This window comes from Coptis chinensis, chromosome 7 (assembly GCF_015680905.1).
Source record: "Coptis chinensis isolate HL-2020 chromosome 7, ASM1568090v1, whole genome shotgun sequence".
Taxonomy (NCBI): Eukaryota; Viridiplantae; Streptophyta; class Magnoliopsida; order Ranunculales; family Ranunculaceae; genus Coptis; species Coptis chinensis.
Window position 1 is genome coordinate 96,147,536 of NC_141462.1, and position 17,435 is coordinate 96,164,970.

A 17,435-nucleotide genomic window follows, 5' to 3' on the forward strand; every position below is an offset into this window, starting at 1 on the left:
GTTTGGAATTGGAGAGAGGCTGAATGGAATTGGAGCTTGTTTTCGCGGCTGGAGAAAAGCCCTAACTTGATTTCGCGGTTAGAAAAAAGAAAAATCTCGGTTTTCTTTTATATACCGATTTATGGTGAGTAACTCGCCCGATTCCGATTCGTCATAAATCGACAACTCGGCCGATTACTCGGTGATTTTTGGACCCCGATCACTTATGGGGAGTAATTGGTTGGTCGGGTCGGCTAGGTACCGAGTAGCGATTCCTCACCGAGTACTCGCTGAGTACTCGCCGATTTAATAGCAGAGTTTTTGAGAGAGAAAAGAGGATATCTTAGTTAGGTTTCAGCCCCTCCTCACACTTTTCTTATATAGGAAAATAGTCAGTTTACAATATAGAAAGCCCAAAAATATCCGGTTTGTGGGGATTAAGGGGTTCCGTTGGATCCATGCCCCTTCTGTGACGGCGAAATATATATATCCCAATCAAAAAAAAAAAATATATATATATATATATATATATATATATATATATATATATATATATATATATATATATATATATATATATATATATATTCAAACGTGTCCATGACGTATCCGTGTCCTATATTTCAGAAAAATATCGTGTCCGCGTATCCATGTCGCGTGTTGGTATCCGTGCTTCCTAGGTGATGAGCATTATTTCCTACCATTGACTTTGGTTCTACACTACTATTTCCACCGATTTCCACCAGGAAGTGCACCATTGAAAAAGAAATGTGAGAAAAGGAATGATTATACAGAATAGACATTTTGACTTACCAGTAGTGGTGGTCTGAGAAATAACATTAAGAGATTCCAAGCCATGAAATGGCTGCTCCTGAAAGGATACAAAGTTTTTTATATGTTTTCCAAGATAATGACCAGGGAGAGGGGGAAGGGGGTGTACAATTGAAAAAGAAACAGATCTTCAACTCTCTTCCCAAGCTTTCAGCATCAAACAGAAAGTCTTCTTCGTAAACAAAACAACCAGTCTCTCTGTTGCTTAGTGTCTGTTGGGAGAGAAGTTCTGAGGAACTGTTAGTGGGGACAAAGCTGCAACGCCTAAGTGTTGGACAATCAAAAGTTGAAAGTGATGCAAGTCCAGGTCCTCCCTCCAAGTCCTTAGCATTGGAGGCATGAAGATTGGGAGCCTCATCATGATTAATGGAACCCTCTGCTGCCACAGAAATAGCATGTGAGGCAGGAAGCTTGTCTTTTGGCTGCGTGTTTACTTTGACCCTAGGCTGAAATTTGCTCACTACTGATAACAAATATCATATGTTGAAAGTGGTATAAAGTTAGAATATATCTATATGTGTAAAGCTTCCAAATGGAAAGTCGGTTCATGTCTTATCATCTGCAGCTCTGGATTCATGGATGATGTCATCAAGCCCAAAAAAATTCTCTGCAGTCTGAGAGTAATTAAATTACCAAGAGTACATTAAAGTCGACACCAGAACAGGAAAAACTGGAAAAGACAATTATTGACATTTGACACATGAATGAGATTTATGACTCCATACCTCTTTTCCTGATCTTGTGAAACCTGATTGCAAGTCTCCATGAGAGATGGAGATTGTTGACTCTGAATGTAAAGTATCTCTGGAACCCAGTTGGGACATAATGTCCACTGGTGCAGAATTCTCCAAGTAATTGATGGTGGGATTTTTTCTCTTTTTATTTTCCTTTTTTTGGTTAGGTATATCACTGGGGAAAAAAAAGGGTAGAGTAGGTTGAGCGTACAATGACAATAAGAAACAAAGAGAAAAGAGAAAAACAAAGAGAATAATCCTAAACTGTGAGACTAAGAACATCTTTATAACTAAATGCAAGAGACACCACCAAGTTACCAGATTCTCGAAAAAAAAACAACACCTATACTCTTAAAAACGTCATGACCTTCTCCTTCATCGCCGAAACTCCCTCAAAGACGTCAGTTGTTATCCAGACATTTAGGCACATAGAGTATTTTAGTATTTTTATTATTATATCATGTTTCAAGCCAGGTTGTTCCAAGCCAATTCGGCTTAATGTTAGGTTTGAAGAGGTTTGGGTTTCAGTATAAATAGATACTGTGCCAGCATTAGTTACTAGTATACTGCATGGCAGTGGAGAGTGAGCGGAGCTGCGGGGAGAGAGAGAGTTGGGTGAAGGAGAAAAGGCATTGGGGGCGAAGAAAAAATGAGAGAGAAGTTGAGGACAGACATACATAAACCAACCAATTTGGTTTTTGTCCGCATACCCTCTTTTGCCAAGATCGTTCGCTCCTCTCACTCAATTAGGTTTTAAGACTGTTTTTAGTTCAGTTATTTGATTTATAAAATATTATAATTTCATGAGTAATTTTATTAAAGATTATTCTTATTGAGTAAATTGTTCATTAATTTAAGCTTCCGCCAATCATAGTTTGCATCAAAGTGGTATTCATAGCCATCTATTTTGGCAAATTTTTCTCTCTCGTTACTATTCACCAAGCACTGTTCACATGGTACTGTTTACATTGCTCTCCACAGACACTGTTCACGGTAATGAATTTTCTGTGAATTTTTTTCTCTCTTCTATGAAAGTTTTGAACTTTTCTACAACTATAGTAAAGAAAGCAAATGGGATAGCTCCAGTTCAAAAGCTAGAGGACGATTTGACAAATATAACTTCCAGTCTTGTCAATCTTATTGCTGCACAACAGAAGGGATTTGTGCAATTTGGTGCCCCCTTTCCCAATGTATACCACTGTATTGTAGTAGAAGAATCCATCTTTGAAGATTTCACAGATTCACTAGGTATGGTTCCACCCATGTTGTTCACTCGACACAAAGAACACGTCGTTGCTAAGAGCAATGGTTTGAAGGAAGCAGATATGCAAGTTCCTAGTCTTCTTTCCCATGAGTCGATGTCCAATTATGATTCTGACAGCATAAAGGATGGTGTTTCCCCTTTCCAAAGTAGTCACCTTTATAGCCCTAGTTGTTATGAAAAAAATACATGATGTTGTACGTTGATGTTCTGTCCCTTCCCAGTAGTTCAAGAAGATGCGATGAGTGTGGCAAATTTTTTTATTCTAAATGTTGGTGTTCTTGTTGGGAACCTAGTGAGGGTTTTGAACAAGGCAAACATATTATTATCAGGCAATACCTCCTTGGTGATTTTTGGGATATATTTGCAGACAACAATATGATTATCCGCACAAAAATCCGAGGTATAGATACTTTTACACTATGCGATTTTTTTGACATCTTTGTGCAAAATACAGAGGAGTCGTGGGATGAAATTTGCACTTGTTTAGAAAACTTCCAAAATGACATAGATGAGCAACAGGAGGTCATGGATGATATATTTTTTTTATATATATTTGAAGATGATCAACATGCCTCTTCTCAAAATGATGATTATTCTACTAAATATTCCGATAAAGATGTTGAAGAGGATGACCACTTTTGGGAAGCTTTTGAAGATGAGTATGCCTTATTTCTTGCAAAGCAAAAATCTAATTATTATGTTTTAGATTTTCTTATTGATCGAGCAGCAAGCATTAGTTTCGTCAGATTATGTGGATCCTGTTTGGGTTGGTTTTCATGCTACTTATGAACAACGTATTGAGCACATGATTAGGCAGTCTCATCTGTATTATTCTATTTGTGGTGCTTGTTCTATGAAGGAAGATAAATTTGTTAGAGATATTGCAAATCTTCATATCCATCGTTGTATACACGGGGTGTATCAAACCTATGACATTGATTATTGTTACTGTTACGGTATATTCAGCAAGCATATTGAAGACTTTGTGCTATTGATTTTCAGTCCAGGAAGTTGCTACAAGGGAAGATATCGAGGCAGGATACATAATCAACTTGAAGGTCGAGGAGATATCTCAAGGGCTACTCATTTACTGTGCAAGTTTCTTATGGAGTTGTTGCTCTATACTCTCGAGGACGAGATTTTCAAAGTCAAGGAGAATGATGTAATAGGCACATAGAGTGCAAGGGTATTTTAGTATTAGTATTAGTATTATTATTATTATTATTATATTCCAGGCCATGTTGGTCCAAGCCCATTCAGCTTAGGTTAGGTTTGAGGAGGTTTAGGCTTTTGTATAAATAGATATTGTGCCTGCATTAGTTCTTGGGTTTTTAGGTTGTTTTTAGTTTAGTTAGTTGATTTATAAAAGATTATGACTTCAATACTTCATGAGTGATTTTATTAAAGATTATTCTTATTGAGTGAATTATTCATTGATTAAAGCTTCCGCCAATCATAGTTCACATCATCCACATAATCGTAAAAGGTAGATAACTCCCATTGATGCAGTGAAAGGACCTAACCCCTAACACTTCATTTAACTCACCAACCGGACATACCCAAGTAACCGTACCTCAGACTCCAACTGTAAATCTATTTCCCTAGAATTAAGTTTCCAAATCCCACCCAAAATTCACTAAATTATACTTAATAGCCAAAAATAACAATATTCATATTAACAGGAAGATGATAGTCTTTCCTGTAGCATAGTAGGAGAGACACCCTATCCAGGAACTCTGTATTCAACATATTTTCCTATTTTATTACTGTTAGGAAAAGTGGAAGACCTAACTTAACTTGAATCGGTTGATAAATTTGAGATAAAACAACCTTGGAATAGTGTCAATGAATAGTACCATATAAATGAATAGTAGCAGTACCAATAGTAACCAATCATACACATGACACAATAATTTAACATGGTTTAGACCCACCTACATCCACAGACAACCAATCAGGAATATTTCACCAATAAGAATAAAGAGATAAAACTTAAGTGCCCAAATTTTTGACCCGAATTCTCTCACTGGATGATACCATTCACTAAGAGCATATTTAAGAGTGATATCAACCTAGTATCATTTGGTGTTTTTTCAACTTCAGGAGAGTCACATGTTGATGAAAACACCAACCCAAACACCAAATCGGCCAATATTTGGTTCCAGCTTTGGTGTTGTATCAAATCACTCACGCGGTTTTAGAAAAACCGCGCGGTTTTGCCAAAACTGCGTGGGCTTAGGCTGCTAAATAGGCTTCTACGGCGCGGTTTTGGCAAAATCGCGTGCTCTCAATGACAACAATGGGCAAAAAACGGCTATATCTTTTTAACCCTATAAATTGAAACACTCACACCATAGTTTTACACTCACTTATTTTCTCTACTCTCTACTCTTTATCTCTACTCTCTACTCTTAAAACAACAATGACTAGTCAAGAACCAAAAGCAAAATCTAGAGGGGCTTCATGGATACAAGAAGAAGATGTTACTCTCACCAATAGTTGGCTACAAGTTAGTCAAGATGGTGTAGTAGGAAATGAGCAAAAGTTGAACGATTTTTGGGCTAGAATTCTAAATGCATTTCATGCAAATCTAGGAAGAATGACCGAACGCAACTTGACGGGCATGAAACACCGTTGGACTCTCATTCAAGCTAATATCAACAAGTTTCATGCTATTCTTTCTAAGATTCAAGCATCTCCTCCAATTGGCTATAATGACAATATGATTGTAAATATTTACTTTTTATTTGTTATTTTGATTCACAAATACATTTTTCAATTCTAATTTAGTTTTTGCTTAATTGGTAGGTTGAGAAAGCAATAAGTGCATATGTGATACATAATGGGGTTTGGAAGTGGATGCAATGCTATAATATGGTGAAAGACTCACCCAAATGGAAGAGGCTACAGTTGAGAAATGATTTGCATCCCACCAAAAAGTCGAAGTCAAACAGTGGGGAAGAAGGTTCATCAATTCCAATATCAACTGCGACAACTCAACCAATAGATTATGATCCACACCAAGTTGATGGGCTTGAGGATATGCCTCTTGGAAAGAAAGAAGACAAGAGAAGAAAGCAAAAAGAGAAAGAAGAAGGTGATTCTAAAGTAGAGGAATCCGTTAAGAAACTTGATGATTTTCTGGTGGAACTTTCTAAAACCACCAAAGAAAGCTATGAATTGGAAGCTCAAAGGCAATTGAAGAAAGATGAGATGGAATTCAAAAAACTTCAATTGAAGAAAAGTTCGATGGATCGGAAGCTCCAAATCCAAAAAGAAAAATTTCAATTGAAAAAAGATGCACTCCGAGTTCGAGAAGATGAAAATGATGCGAAAATACTATGAATGAAATTAGAAGGATTACCCGAAGACGAGCGCGAAATTTGGCAACTCAAAAGGGCAAAAATTTTACAAAAAATTAAGAATCGACTTGGCAATATCACTAGTAGTAGTCAAAGTAGTGCATAGTCTAAATTTGAGTTTGTATGTCTTTTAATTTGAGTATTTTAATTTATGTCTTTTAATGAATGTACTCTAATTAAATATTTTCTTTTAATTTGAGTTAAGTTACCTTAATTTAAAGTTGATACTTTTTATCATTTTAAAAAAAAATCGGCAAAGTTTACTTTGTATTTTCAAAATTCTCATATACACAAATCCTTTCATAAAACCACAAATACATAGAAATAAACTTGGAACACAAATACATAGAAATTGAAACGATAAATAAACACAAAGTCCAAATGAAGTGCAAATAGAAATAGAAATCAAGTCTGACCACGCCGCCCACGCCTACTCCACAAATGCTCGACCAAGTAATTCTTCAATCTATCATGAACAACTTGTGAACGAACCCTCTCGATGCCAGATGCCCAATGAGATAGAACAAAGTGGTGTTGATCTTCAGATGCACCTTCTCTACTTGGTATTTCCAAATCAGGAATATACTGCGGGATATCCGTTTCGCGTTCATCTTCCACAATCATATTATGTAAAATGATGCAAACCCTCATAACAATAGCCATATTCTCCAAATACCATAACTTGCACGAATTCGCTAAAATAGCCCAACGCGATTGTAATATACCAAATGCCCGCTCTATGTCTTTTCTAGCAGCTTCTTGCTTCTTTGCAAAATGTTTGTCTTGTGCAATAGTTGGTTTAGCAATCGTTTGAATCAAGGTGGGCTGAAACTAGGAATGATTATCCAAAGTTTTCTCTCAAGCTTATGTTTATGTGGGCTTGGGATTTGGATAAGTTTAGAAATGAAAGGACCCGCCCATCCAAGTGTCCGGCTAAGTTCTAGCTGTTAGTGAAGATTAATAAGTAATATGTCCGGTTTAAAGTATTAAACCTTCTAAAACGTCCTTTAATTCACAATTGAAAGGAAAAAAACGTCTTTCACTTCCCACAACTCCTTTATCCCAAATCCCAATTTCTTTTTTTTTTTTTTCCGATAATATCCTAAATCCCAATTTCACCATTAACAACGTAGAGTACTCTCTCTCTCTCTCTCTCTCTCTCTCTCTCTCTCTCTCTCTCTCTCTCTCTCTCTCTCTCTCTCTCTTCTTCCATCTATGTCTTCCGCTTTTCATTTAGGGTTCTAAGAATATTCTATAGGTTACTAATCTCTTAAATACTCCATAAGAATACTCCCTCATGATATATTTTCTCCCTCAGGTTGCTTCACAGACAATTGCTACTGGATTTGCATCATTGCCAATTGGTTCAGAAGATTCAGGTTACCTGCACTGTTATAACTTATAAGCTCTCTTTCATTTCCATTACATTGAAAATCTTATACGATTAATAAGAAATTATGTGTGATCAAACATTGAACTGAATTAGACGGTTGGTATTATAGTTTCTAATACAGGGTTTTTTTTTTTTTTTTTTTTTCTCAAGAGGTTTTTATGATGTTATGTTATTTAAACAGATGGTATTCCTCTGAAGAGCTCTTTCTTTGAATGATAAGAAAAAAGGTTTATTCTTTGCTTTTGAGAATCCGATAATTTCAGGAATGTTATGGTATATCTAGTTTTTCAATTTGAAATTGTTTTTTTTTTTTGTTATTCATAGTGGAATCTTACTTTTGGATCAAGTAGTTTCATATTCCATCAGATTTTTCTAGCATTATTATGTAGATTTAATATTGTTTCCCCCTTTAATGGATTTTTGGTGATCTTTGGTGCTGTCCAAGTTCGTCAGTGTTTGCCGCCTTCCAGTGGCATGGCACTGCCTTTGCTTGATAGCGTCATTTGATTTATATATTTAATAATTTTTGTTTTTGGGTTTTCTATCTTTTCACGAAAAAAACTATGTTAGGGATTCTTTTCTATTTTTCTAGCATTATTGTGTAGATTTAATATTGTTTCCCACTACTTTCCATTGTCGATTATGGTTAGAGAATGGGTGGCTAAACTTCCAATAGGATATTGAAATTTCCAGTGGAACTTTTTAAAATGGTTGTTGTTAGAAATTCATGGAGAATGGCTACTGACATAAAAGTATAAAACCTCTTTGAACACCATTTCCTGATATGGCAATGACATCATCTAGCTTTTAACTTTAGAATGCCATCTCAGCCCTTGGTTGGGATATCACCAAATTGACGACATCAATTGAGCAATGATTGTGTTGCTAGGCTATGCTAAATCTCCCTTACTTCTCCTTTTTTTTTTCCTTTATATATTCTGTGAAGAGTTTGCCAAGGATAGATTTGTTTACTGCAAATGTGTGTCGCTATTAGACGCACTAATTTATATGAAATACGACACGAAGATTTCTTTTCAGGGAATAGTTTCTAATCAAATTGGATTTTGAGGCTTTCAACCTCACGAAGCATGTTATAATGATTACAACCTTTGAATTCTAGCGGTGATAGATAATTAAACTCTATTAGTAGTCGAGTGTCTTCTTTGTTCGAACTATTGTTTTTCTTTGTGCTTTTGGTGTTTCGAACTTTCGATATGCAAGATGTGATGTATCAAGGAAATTGCCTTTTGCAGTTTCATGTTTTCACTTATTCTTTAGAAGCCTATTAAGTCTTACCTAACTATCAAATCTTTTTTTTTTATTTTATTTTTTTTTATTTTATTTATCTCTTATCATTTAGTTTGAGACGTGATATTTGCTGACCGATTCAAAGTAGTATTTGATTACGTTCAAACACATGAAAGACATTGATTTTGGCATGAAAAGGTACGTGGCTGATAATAAATATATTCATCTCGAGGTGGCTGATGGTTGTAGAAATGGGTTGCAAAGATCTTTGGTTTCAGGACCGACTTTATGAATGAACATGAAAGAAGAGGCACTAATACATTGTGAGGGGGATAACACAAACATGAAATATCTTTAGGTAGCTGCAATTATTTCTAGAATGGTACCACTTTTGAAATGTAGAAATCAGATGGTGTTAGAAGGCAAGAAACTGGAGGCAAGTTTTCTGCAGAAGGATTATTTATTTTATTTTTTAGAAGGAGCAGAAAGGAATTCAAAAAAAGCAAGTGAATATATAATTTTTTTCTGGCTCTCAAGGGTTGTATGTTTAACATTGTAGTTGACACTATGACATTAAGAAGTGGGGGTTGTAGGACATGGTGCTGAAGTCAGGGTCAAGGAGATTAAATGGGAACTACCTGACCAATCAATGTAAACAGGGTCATCAAATGACAATCCTGGCGTAGCAAGTTTTGGAGTGATATATAGAGATTGTGACTGCCATACTTCAAGCGCTATGTATGAATATTAGTATTAACACAAGCTCTGTTGTTGAGTGTTTGGCGATTTTGAAGTGCATCGAGGAGGGCGTCATCAAAGGGTTGAGGAGACTATGGGTGGAATAAGACTATGGCTGCTGTGAGGGCATATGGATCTTCGGAGCTACTGTAGTTAGTGAAGCCTAAATGGTTAAAGTGTTGAAGATGGCTAAAATTCTCTTTTCTGTCAAGTACTTGGCCTAAAACAAACTTTAAGGCTGCAACAGGGCAGCAAAATCATGAGATTACAGTTAGTAAACCCACTTGGCTTACTAGGTGGGAAGTGCCATATACAACATACTTGAAATTTGTAAAGCAATTAAAAGGGTATACAACTCTCTAATTAAAACTTTGTAATTAATTTTTTGTACTTATTTAAAAACAATGCATAGTGTTCATATTTTAAGTACAACATACTTGAAATTTGTGGTGTAAAATTGTAATTAATTTTTGATTAGTTCATTTTTTTCAACATTTTTTTTTATACTCTCTTTTTTTAATAAGAGAAAAAAAAAATACCCATCTTAAATTCTCTGCATCTCTCCTCTTCACTCTTCATTTCTGTATTCTTCACCATTTTTTCAGGAATTTCAATTCCTCAAACCAAACATAGCCTAAAGGAATTTGAATAAATTAATCTAGAATTTTTATTGTTTGATAATGACTTGAGATTTGCTACAGTATTTTCACGTTTATTCCCATTTTATGAGAAGAGTTAATGGAATACAAGACTTGCAAATATATTCCGTGTCGAAGATTGTATAATATTTTGCTTCAAATTTTGTGATAGTGGCGCAGCTGGTGGTTATAGGACAGTGCTTTAATTTGGGAATAAAATTAGTATCTGAAATTAGAATGACAATAGAATCATGTGTAAAATTGAACAGTAATACGGTCTGGAGTCTGGACTGATATTTGTCTCCTATATATTATTTAAAAGTTGTTCTTCTTTCTGTAAAACAGCGGTCGGGTTTTTCATTTCGTTCACATTTTAATAAAATTGCAAAAGTTTATTTATAAACAAAAGCTAATTCGATCACGTGATGTTTGTAAAAATGGATTTAGGTGAGAAAATGATGAAAATGAAAAAAAAAAATGGACTTTGATTTCGAAGATAGAAAATCGGTTTGAGCGAATCATATCTCTATTAAAAGAGTTAGTCTCGATTTTTAATCAATCTGTAAAACAGCGGCCGGGTTTATCATTTCGTTCGCTTTTCAATAAAATTGCAAAAGTTTATTTATAAACAAAAACTAATTCGATCACGTGAATTTGTGAAAGTGAATTTAGGTGAGAGAAAATGATGAAAATAAAAGAAAATAGACTTTGATTTCGGAAATAGAAAATCTGTTTGAGCGAATCATATCTCCGTTAAAAGAGTTAGTCTCAATTTTTTATCCCTAATAATGACTCTTCATCTCTGAACGAGCGTTATTAGCGCGTGAAATCGATTCAAAACCCCATCTCTGGGTGAACTTACTCAATTCCTAATCGTTATAATTATCGAAACACTCTCCCTAACAGATATAATCCTCATTTGGGCAGAGTTTCTGCTCTGAGATCATAAAACTAAATTGTTATTCTAATTAACAGAAAATAAAACTGAATTAAAAACATTTTAATTAAAAGCTGTAAATTAAATTCTTCATTACACTAGGAAAGCAGTAAACTACTCTACTCCTACTGATGGAATGCTAACCATTCCATCCGAAAAACTGAAACTAGACCCTTCTATTTATAGTTTTTTAGATGGTCTAGATTCAATCCATCTAATCTAAATCTAACGGTTACAAATAAAATATAATATCCCAGGGAATATTCTAGAATAGTAATGGGCTTGGACTAAATAGTAACAGGCTTTGGCTTTATCTTCATATTCCAAATCGTACGACCATTTTTTGGAAGCTAGATACCGTTGCGTAGAGTTTTCTATGCTTATCATTTTAGCTGGTTGAATGCATAAATCAGAGTTAGGAGACGGAAGATATCACCATTTGAAGTTTTCTCCTGACTTTCAGGCTGATTTAGGTTAGTTTGACCAAAATCTCTTATTTAGCTGGCTTAGGGACTCAAGTTTGGATTCTTCAACTTGTTTCATGGTTCTCTGAGTCCATGAGCTTTTCTGGTAGTTTGGAGTTTTAAATGAGCTGATACTGAAGATTTCAAGTCCAAGCTTTTATTCAGCTGTATTTCATGCTAAAACGCAGGTTACGTGGTGTATTTTATCGTTGTCTGTTGAAACCTGTGAAAACATGAAAATACAATTAATTTACATTTATTAAACACATAATTGACCCAAATGTAATGTCTCTACGGGGTTTAAAACACAGTTTTGGGTACTTATCAACCACCCCAAAACAGCACTTTGCTTGTCATCAAGCAAAGAAGAGACACTAAAATAGATAAGTTGCCAAAAAATGTGTAGTCCTAAGCTAATTCTCGTTTCCCAGAGTACGATTGCATTGACCGTATGCAACAAGGCCTTAAACCAATAGAAATTCCCTAGTGGACGAGTTATAGTCTCGTGAGAGTTTTCTAGAGAAGATACCCACAAACTTCATCTATACTACAACGACTCAGTAACAAAGGCTTGTTCCCTAATTAGATATCAGATATCTATACATCTCACTAGCGGGAAACGCAGATTAATTCCTTTGAAACCTACGTAAATAAATGTACAATAATCTACATATGAATATGCATGCAATGAACTTTACAATGAAATGTACAAGCAGGGCCGTTTCTGGATCCTTCGGAGAGTGTCCTTAAGTAGGTTCTCACAAGTATGTGTCAAAACACAAATTCTCTCATATTTTTCACTCAAGTTTTTCTTACTCTAGTGTGCAGTAGGCACACGTTTCCTCACATTCTCAATGACGTCTAGAAAGCCAAGGTCGATCAATCACGTCTACCACTTACTATCACACTAACCTATCCTAATTGAGCTAGAGGACTTTTATTAGGTATTACGGGGCTTAGGAGGAATGGAAGGGATAACAAATTAAAATAATGAGTTAGAGAAAATAGGGTCTTCAAATAATTACTGGAAAAAACCTAGTGTTCTTCTGTTTCAAAATTGTTCCATACTTCGCCATTTTTGGCTTTTCTACTCCATTTGATTTTATTTTTGGAGTTTATAACTTTTGTTTTTTTTTCCCTATAGAATTTACTTTTTCTTGGTTTTGACACAACTAACTTGATTCATCAATCGGCGCCAATTGATAGAACGAATTTTTGTATTTGTATAGGTCTTTCTTTTCTCTTTTCTGCTTTTCATCCTATTTCTCAAACTCATAAGATATGGATATAGGTAAGGAAATAATGGTTGAAAAATGAAATGGCTAATATAAAGGCTCAATGGGAAAAACTAAGGGAAATACATTTTTTGGGTTTGTATATTTTTTTATCTGACTATATCGGTCCATAGAATGCACAAATTCTCGCTTAGGATATGGTATAGTGATCAAGCAAGTAGACGTGTGATTTATTTCTACTTGGAATTGCTTCATCCTTGGCTCATTACTCAGATATACTTATGTTGAGGCTTTTTGGCTAGATTCTCACTGGATTTGGAAATTAAGTATTCTACCTATAGGTCCCAGAAAATTACTGCTATGTACAGTCATTGACACTCATTGCATGAATATTCATGAAAAGATGTAAAAACTATTGTGTACGTATTAACATAAGTTTATAATAACTAATCCTAATTCTAATACTAATGTGAGATTTCTAGATAATTTTCATCATATAAAAGGAAACAATACCTTTATTACTAAATACGACTAACTAATTTTTGAATTTTTTATTTTTATTTATTTTTATTTTTTTATAAAGAAAAATAAATAACCTAACAGTGCCTAATTTTTGCAAAATATTTCTCTCCCACCCCCAAACAAATGGATATTTTGTCCTCTAAGTATCAAGAAAGATAGGGAAAGAAATTACCTGAGAAACGTGAGCAAAAATTCGGCTGAAAAAATTACAGCATGCAACAAGAAAATTGAAAATAGCAAACAATAAAAAATACACATATATATAGACATAATAATTTTGGCTGTTTATAGTCAGATTCCGAAGACTTTTATCAAGCATAAGGGTTTGTAGAAACCCTTGGCATTCGCACCCAGATGGTGGAATGATTTAGCAAATACAGATTATTCGCTAATATGTTGAACAAATAAACTTGCGTCATTGATAAACATTACCCTACCACCCATCAGGTACTAAATTGGAATACACGAGTTATTTGGACGAAGGAACCGACGCTTACAACTATCTCTCCAAATAGAAGGGACACGGTTACCTTATTGTGACATTACTTGAATGCAATGAAAAATGAGTCGTTTAAAGTCAGATACTCAAGACTTTATGTTGGGTCCTTTTAAGTAAGATTCCCGAGACTAGGTTTTTGGGGTCTTTTTACGGCAAATTCCCCTAGACTATGCACACCCCCAAATAGGATGAAATTGGGGTGTCATGTTTCTCGATCAACTATAAGGGAATAGTTGAAAGATTTGGGGGTTTAGCAAGTACCCAAAAAAAAACAGTATTGTTACACATCCGTGTTGAGATAGAAAATGAAAATGCATCAGAAGTTGTCTATCATGAAGCTTAGATATGCAAAATAGGACAACTAGCATTTTTAAGATGTTCAGTTGAAAGATTGTTCTCAACTATGGGAATTGATTTACTGTGATGGTAGATTTTTTTTTTTTTTTTTTTTTTTTTTTTTGAATTTGCATGTAGTAGATTCCCTAAAAGTATGTTTCAGTTACCCGATATAAAAGCATGTGTTTAAAGTTGATCATGTTTGCAAAATTATTAAGTATTCATAAAATTTGAAGTCTAATCATACTTGCTAATCCTACATTCTAAACATGTATTAACGTTAAATCATGATTCTAAACATGCTATCATATCATTTCCAAAAGGCTAAAATTGATTTTCGTTTAAGTAGCCTAATCATGTTTGGAAATTGCATATACCCTTTGACAGGAAATTTAAAGGAGAGATAAAAGAAAATGTACCTTCCCAAATTGTGCTTACACGCACTTGGGTCGAAAATGATTTGAGTGGTCATTGACCTATTGACAGGTTGGGGTCAATGACACTCATCTGTTTTAGAAAATTTATTTACAAACATATAAAAGCCCACAAACCAGGCCGAAATGGTGGCACAAGGCCAATAAGTTACAATGTGGGACTTCGAGGGCTTTATTACACGAATATAAGTTCAAAAACAACAAATATTTACAAAATAATAATATATATATATATATATATATATATATATATAACTAGCTTGTAGGCCCGTGCAAATGCACCGGCTCTTTTGAAAACATTTACATTTTTTTAAGAAAATTGAGACTACCGTTTTAGTCGCTAACTCGTTTTAATTTTCTAACAAATTGTTTTAAATTAAGTTTTAATTAAGTTTTTAAAACTCATTTTTTCAATTGGGAGAGAGATCATGTTTTAATAGGAGAATAATTTTATTTTAATTAGATATGCTAGATTTTCCCTTTTCAATAGGGGAGGAATTCCCATTTTAATTGGAGAATGATTCCCGAAAACCCGTTTTAATTAGAAGTGCTAGAATTTGTTTTAATATGAAAAAAAAAAAAATCCGTTGTAAAAAAAGATTTCCGTTTTTCAGATAGGAGAGAAATTCCCGTTTTAATAGGAAATGGCGAGGAATTTTAATAGAGTTCGAAAAATACCCCTTGTAAAAGCTTTAATATTAAAATATAAATTTAATATTATTTATTTATTTATTTACATCATCTTAAGACCTTTTCAATCAAGACCTTTTCAATCACTCTAGCATCTAACATATGGAAAATAATGTTCTTTGACTACAATTACTCAACCACTTCCACGACTTTGACTTCAACGACTTTGACTATACATGTTAACACAACATGGAAAAGTAAAGTAGACATTAACTATACAACCTCAATCCGCTTATGTAAAAATAGTCAAGTGTCAATAATTGTTTTCTTTAGTGGCCCATGTTCTCCACTCTAACCCTAGATTTTCTTTTGGTTTTGGGACCACTAAATGCACATTCACACTTTCTTTTGTCACCCACCGTTCATAAATTCATTTGAATATTCAACCTCTATTTTAGAAAGTTTCTGCGAGGCTTTTGTCGAGCGATGTTCTATGCAACTCCTTCACGGCTTCACCACTAGGGCAGCGCCGGCCCTGATGCAAAGCGAGCCAAGCCGCCGCTTTGGGCCACCAAGTCAGTATCAAATTTAAGGGCCACATTATACTCGCCCACAAAAGCCCACAAAAGGGAAGTTTATTACGTTTCTCAAAAAGCCACCTACGGACAAAAAAAAAAAAAAAACCCCAAGTCGCTGTTCGCCTGTTCCAAAACCAAACTTCTACCCAAAAAAAAAAAAATAAATAAACTCAAGTCGCTGTTTGTCTGTTCAAGAAGTAAAGACGTAAAGGTACAAAACTCTACTCACTCTAGCTGGTTTTTGGTATTAAATATTTAGATAATTAGATTGGAGTGTTTGTTGTTTTACAATCATGCCTCCTAGAATTAGAATGCATGCATCCGGTAGTAGCAAAAAAAGCAAAAAGCAAAAACATAACAACTTATTCAATCTCAAACGGGGAGCTATTCATAAGTATTTTTCTAGTGGCAAAAAAAAGATAGTTTTATGAAGATTTAGTGAATGAAGAACATGAAAATTTGATGGATGCACCACATGAAGATTTGGTAGATGAGGAACATACAATTGCCAATGATAATGAGGATCATATGATGAATGACACACATGAAGACTTGGTAGCTGAAGACAACGAAAATTTGGTGGCTGCAAACAATGAAGATTTGGTGGATGAAGATGATGAGGATTTCGTTGATGAAGAACTTAATCAACAAACAAATGTGGCTGACTTATTTGGGCCAGTAAACATTGATGACCCGCGAAATTGGGATAAAATGGATCAAAATTACAGAGATTTATTAGTGGAAAGAGGCCCTAAAAGAGATAACACTGTCGATTTTCCTAAAGATGATCTTGGTAGTCATTTTTCTTCTACTCATTATGTTCGACCATGTCTTGTATATTCCAATGCTTTGGATAGGGTATTTTGCTTTTGTTGCAAGTTGTTTAAGCACGACGAAAACAATATTCAGATGACGAATAATGGATTTAAAAATTGGAGGAATCTTTTACAGAGGCTTAAAAGTCATGAAAAAAGTAGTAGGCACATCAGTTACATGAGCAGTTGGATTGAATTAGAGATAAGATTGAAAAAGAATGAAACGATTGATAAACGTGTGCAAGAACAGATCAATAAAGAGAAAGAACGTTGGGGTCACATATTACTGAGGATATTCTCTGTTGTGAAAGCTCTTGCTAGAAATAATTTAGCATTTCGTGGGACAAAAGAGAAGATTTATCAAGAGAACAATGGTATTTTCTTAGGCATAATTAGGATGATTGCCGAATTTGATCCCTGTAATGCAAGAACATATTCGGTATTATTAAAAAAAAGAAATTCATTACCATTATCTCGGTCACAAGATCTGAGAATGAGTTAATACATTTGCTAGCGAGAGGAGACCAAAAGTATCATTGTAAAGAAGATCCAAGAAGCAAAATATTTTTTCGTGATACTTGATTGCACCCCGGATATAAGCCATGAAGAACAAATGTCAATTGTTATACCGTGTGTTGATGTTTCTACAAGTCCGATAAAGGTAAAAGAATCTTTTTAGGATTTCTGGTGTGGACTACACCGGGATTGGGACTTTTAACACACTCAAAGATGCAATTGAACTCTCTTCACCTAGAAATCGGTGATATAAGAGGACAAGGATATGATAATGGATCTAAC